Raw genomic sequence first — 6,446 nt, 5'->3', positions numbered from 1 at the left:
ATATCAACCGATAAAAGATATACAACTATAAATACAACGGGGCTTAAGTGCTCTGGATAATGATATATTTTTAGAATATAACTATAGGTTATAAAAATATACCTCCTTGCTTATACATGTACATAATAGAACTAGTGTCACGAGGAGAACAGAACTAAAGTGTTTAAAGGTTGGACACTGTCGTTAACCTGAACAGTTATGTAATCATAGCTAGGATCAATATAGCCTGATCAACTATATTCATTCGAGATGTGACCGAAATGTGTTTGGGAATGATGTGTGGTTGCAACAGTGTTAAAACTTACATGAACACCAGTCAAGAGAACTCCAGAACAAGTACATTTAGAGTTAAAATACTATAGGAGTATTCTATGATACGATAGCGCGATGACGAGTTTAGAACATACCAAGTACATTACGTTAAAATACTATAGGAGTATTTTAGTCCATATAAATAACTTATGTGATAACTTAAAGGACCCTTACGGATAGGTCTATAATCTTGCAATGTATATTCCTAAAGTTTTATATATCATCAAGATCTTATAAACTTAGAATCTGTGGTCTACGCTTCGCTATCCATTCCTCTTAAGGGTGTAGTTTTGGAGTAGGATCACTTATTTGAAGGTCTATTTAATCTTCAAAAATATACAAAATTGTATACATTGTACAATTATAGGAGGACTCCGTAAGGATTACCCCATAAAGTTACCTTAAAGCTCATAGATTCTTCAGTCACTTTCATTCTCGCACGACAAGCCCAGATAGATGTAACCACTTCCTCATAGTAGACAACAGAAGAGTCCAGGAGGAACAAGAACAAGTTCATGAGAAGTTTTCAAGGAGGGATCAGCCGAAGTAACCAAAACGTCTTACACGTCACACTATTAAATAATAATCTTGTTAAATGAGCGAGTGGAAACACTGCTCACATTATATGTTAAGATTATTTTTCTTACATGCAGCTGGTAACAATTATTCAGGAAACAAATATTCATTCGAGGATAGTATTTCAAATTCATAGAGTTTATTAGGTATAGACTCTTTAATGAATTGTTCCTAGAACCCTGTGGAAGTCAAGACCCGATACATCCAGAACTAGGATAACCTTGTCTTTTCGGCTTTCGGATTGTGTCCATTGCTTTAGACTTATTCTGTCTCATTTTTGTATTCTCTTAGCAAAGATGCCTCCTCTCAGATCTAACAGACGCACTACTCCGATAACTCCAACACCGCCTCCTTCGCAAATCGATATGACAGCTATAAATGCTGCAGTGGCTGCGGCTGTGGCAACAACCATGGCTCAGTATCACTCCATCAGTACCAGCGGAGGTAGAACGCCTACAGATTCTACTCAAGGTGAGGTCCACATGCGCTCGAGAGAGTTCTCCTACAAGGACTTCACCAAATGCCAGCCATTGTCCTTTAATGGGACTGAAGGAGTCATTGCCCTCTTGTAATGGTTCGAGAAAACAGAGTCGATCTTCGAAATCTGTTTGTGCCCAGAAGAGAGCAAGGTAAAGTTTGCTGCCTGCACCTTCTCTGGCAAGGCCCTAACATGGTGGAACAGCCATGTTAAGTCACTGAATCTATCAGTGGCTAACTCATTAGGTTGGGAAAACCTAAAAGAGTTAATGCGGGAGGAATACTGCCCGTTAGGCGAAATTCAAAAGCTAGAACGAGAGCTGTGGAATCTCACTATGGTCGGCTCCGACATAGTGACCTACACTGACCGGTTCAGCGAGCTAGCAGCTCTATGCCCCGGGATGGTTACCCCGGAGAGCAAGAAGATAGAAAGATACATTTGGGGTCTGACTGCTCCGACCCAAGGAAATGTGTTGGCTTTTAACCCAGCGACGTTCGATAGTGCTAAACGCTTGGCTCAGCGACTCATCGACCATGGAGTCCGCCATGGTGTAGAAGTCCCTATTCCCGAGCCATCGAGGGAAGAGGACTATAATCAGAAGTCGAGGAACAAAAGGAAGAAGAAGCAAACAACACAGGACACCCCGCAAGAGCAACGAGCGAGTACTATGTACGCCGCTACAACGCCTACTGCTCCAGAACTTGCCAGTCGATATGCTGGAACCCTCCTGAAGTGTGGAAAGTGCAACTTTCACCACACCGGAGTATGCCGGGAAATGCAGTGTCTGAACTGCCACAGAAAGGGACACACAATCCGTTTCTGCAGGGCACCGGTTCAACCAATCTCCCAAGTCCCCGAAGATGAAGAAAACCAAGCCTGATATGGCTGTGGTGAGACTGGACACTATCAGAGGGACTGCCCAATAATAAGGAACTCAGGCGCGGATGGACGCATTCTGATGATCACCGCAGGAGAATCTACCCCGGAGTCGTCAACGAGTAGCGGTACGTTTTCGAAATAGTAATTACTTTTAAAAATAATTTATATTGGTATAAGATTAAAATTTGGGGATAACACCTAAAAGTAATTATAATAACTCACATATTGAAATAGGTCACAATATTCAAGAGAACTAAAAGATCCGTTTAGAGAAGCTATTATGGCTTACCATATACATCAGGGTTGTGCATAACTTAGATGTTGCAGACTTAGAGTGAGTGACTCCGCTTAGGTCCACATTCCTTAGTTGGTTGAGGATTTGAGGCAGAGTTACTCAGTCGACAGCCTGATTCATCTTAAATATTCATAACTTGTATATGGCAGGCGATTGTAGTGGTACCAAGGAGGATCATGATATAAAGTATCCCCACCAGGTATTAGAGCACTTTTGTTTGTATGTATGCGCACATAGCGGTACGATACGTAGGAGTGTTAACATCAAAGAGAAAACAAGAAACACAGGAACATTTACAAAGAGTGCATTGTCGAACATACTAGGAGTACAGTATCGAGCATACAAGGGATACATCGTCGTATAACAGACGTTTCTTTTAATTGGCCAAAACTTTGTTCAGTAAAGAGTCTGTTACTTTCATTCGTCATGAGTTGGCGTGGTCCTCACCATACTGAGTTCATATGTTTGTATCACCTCGATCGGCAAGTTCTCAAAACTTTCGTCATTCGTAACGACAGTCCGACCTAAACCTCAGTTTTTTATCTTTCGTATTCTAAACCCCGACTTACTCGTGCGAAGAGTACTTTGTCCTCCGAAGCCTTATCGTCAGATGTCTGTAGACCGTCACGAAATACCACTCGTCCAGCAGACCAAGTTCGAGCACAGAGGCTAAGGACGAATGCCGCCCACCTATTACTATTCAGTGTATACGCGAGGGTGGTATATGATTATGATTACGCATATTTAGTATGTGTGTTTCCGCCCTATCTCCTGTTCCTTGTTTTGTTGTGGACCTGGGGCAGAGTCGCACATCCGACCGTCCTACTAATCCTAATCATATACGACTTGTATACACGAGGTAATGATAGATGGACCAAGTACGAATCCAATCAGGAACACCAGGGCAAAGTTGTCAGGTCTACGAGTAGGTATTCTGCCAATCAGAGGAGCGCAACCCCAGTAGTAATGCTAAGAAAGCTAATTTCGGGATGAAATTCCATCTAACGGGGGGATGATGTGACAACCCGGAAAATTTTTGATTTTAAAGCCCAGTCAATCAACTCAACTGAGTGTCAAACTCATTGGTACTGAGTTCTAGCCCGGTTAAAGGACATTCTAAGGAGTTTTAAGCCTAATACACTTAAGGAATAAGTGTTAGAAAGTACCTGCTAGAACCACAGTGTAGCAAATCAAACCTTAACCTCATCAAAATGAATTCACGGCCACAAGGCAATGAGTTTACGGCCGTAAACTCATGTGGCCGTAAACTGAAGAGTATATATATGGTCCTTGGCCATTTTTTCTCATTTCTTCCTTCCTTGGCCGATTTTCCTTCAAATCCTCTCAAGTATCATCAAGATTTCCTTCCAAGATCTTCATATAAGTAAGTATTCTTACTAGATTTGTTGATACATCACTTAATCTAGTATGCTTCCATGATTTCATCCATGGAAATCATTCTTTTCTTAGATCTTCAAGTTTCACCAAGAACACCAAGAACACACACTAGTGTTCTTGGCGAATATCAACCATTTCAAGCTTCTAGATCGTAAGTACTCTTCCCTATACTTCATATCTAGTTAGAACTCATGCTTAGAGACTTGAAACATGCATTCCCCAAGAACATCTTGAGTTTACGGCCCAAGATCTCCCTTGGCCGTAAACTCAATGTTGAAGCATGTATGGACCATAAACCCTATAAGATGCAAATCCACTGACCCAGAACCCTTCCTTGATGATTGAAGGACCTTAAACTTCTCTCAAACACATAAATGATTATGAGTTTACGGCCGTAAACTCCTTTGGGCCGTAAACTCATCAAAAGTCTTCAATGGGTTGGTCTTTTTCATACAAGTGTAGAACAAAAGTCCCTAAAGTTTCCATAGCTTTCAAACCAACATTAGGCATGTTTGACCATGAGTTTACGGCCGTAAACTCCCTTGGTCCGTAAACCCATGGTAGTAAACTCAAGTTAGTGCCATTCCACTTCCCTTTGATGAATCACATGTGATTCCAACACTTGGTCAAAGTGTTTCCTAGTCTCGGAAGGTGTTTCCTTTCATATAGTTGTTTATAAACACTATATTCATGTCAATATGTGTCCTTATATGTCATTTAGGACCTATTGTATCTCTGGACTTCATTCATGGAACTTCACATCCTTACACGCATACCCGTTTGAATCACCCACATCAGGTGAGTTCATACCCCGTAATGAATCTTTTAACTGTTTTAACTGTTTTTAGGGGGGGATACAAGTTGAACACAATGATAATTGTGTAAATGTTTGTTATAAACATCTTTCAAAATGTTACTTATGTCGTTTATAAGTTTTCAAAACATTTCAAAAACTCTTTTAAAGTTATGTTACTTTATAGTTTTACAAAACTCCGTTTTTAAAGTACAAACATAACTTAGTAGATAACCGAGTCTTTTCAGTAACAGTCCAAGTAGAACATTAGTAAACTATAATAGGTATAGTTTAGGAGAATGCTATTCATTACTTCTAGTACAATGAAGCACACAAAGAGTCAGTTCACACATGAGTCAAACACAAAGTGAAGAGAAACAAACAATACCATACAGAACATATAGTGAAGAGAAACAAACAATACCATACAGAGAGAACACACAATTATGAGAAACAATCAGAATGTACAACATACAGTACAAAACAAACAAGTTAGGTTGCTATAGCATGAGAACACACACACAGGATCAAATTATACCAATTGATCACTAACTCATTGTTTTAAACAAAAAGTGATAGTTATATTGGGTATACATGATCATATAACAAATGTGAATTACACGGCTTGCAAGAATTTGCAGAGTTCGCGTTTGGTTCCCTTAATCTCTAGATAGGGAGAACGTTTAGTATGGGTTCTAGCCTTCACATTATGACCGTAATAAAACAAACATGTTTTTAGGTCATCAGTACATCCGCATGTCATTATAAACGACAACTGTGTACTTACATTTCCCATTACTTTCATAAAGTGACAGTACCACTTGAAAGTCAAACTCAAACTTTCGAGTTAAGATAGTTATAAACTAGGGAAAACATACATCTTTACAAACGCCAAATGGAACAGTCGAGTCTAACACATAACAGTAGATGTCTTGGTAGAAGGCTACGTTTAACAGAAGATGCCTTGGTAGGCGGCTATGTTTAAAAGAAAGGACCATAATGCTAGTCTTATGATTCCTTAATGTATACATCACAGGATATATATATATATATATATATATATATATATATATATATATATATATATATATATATATATATATATATATATATATATATATATGTATATACCAATAGGGTCCGACAGATAACAGGATGTGTGCTCTCCGCTTCATTTCCTGTTCCTTGTTTGGTTGTGGGCTTGGAACGAATTCACCCAATCTATTTTCTATCCGATTCTATATGTATGTATGCTAAGTATACATTAAGTCATCATAAGGGTACCAGGTATGGGTCAGGTTATAGGACACAGAGTCAAAGCACAGTTTTTCTAGTACAAAACATACTTTCCAAAATCAGTACTTTTGGTATACAAAACTAGAAACTTCCCAGTAAAGGGTTTAATCCATCTTATTAAACCAGTACAGTTTAAAGGACCTTAGCTGAGTAACTCTATAATACCTTAGTTTATACATCATGTTTATATATAAAACTAATACCCAATAGGTAGTTGGATGTGTGCTTTCCGCCTTACTTCCTGTTCCTTGATTGGTTGTGGGCTTAGGGCAGATTCACTCAATTAACTTTCTATCCGATATTAGATTATATATAGCAGTATAAACTAAGCTATTATGAAAGTAGTCACTGTGGTCACCATTTTATAATAAGAAATATGGGTTTTCTTAAAGAACTTTTCATTAGATATAAAGGAACCA

The sequence above is a fragment of the Lactuca virosa genome, chromosome 9 (assembly GCF_052849685.1).
Source record: "Lactuca virosa cultivar CGN04683 chromosome 9, Lactuca_virosa_CGN04683_v6, whole genome shotgun sequence".
NCBI lineage: Eukaryota > Viridiplantae > Streptophyta > Magnoliopsida > Asterales > Asteraceae > Lactuca > Lactuca virosa.
The sequence above is the reverse complement of the archived record's forward strand: the minus strand, read 5'-3'. Positions refer to the sequence as shown.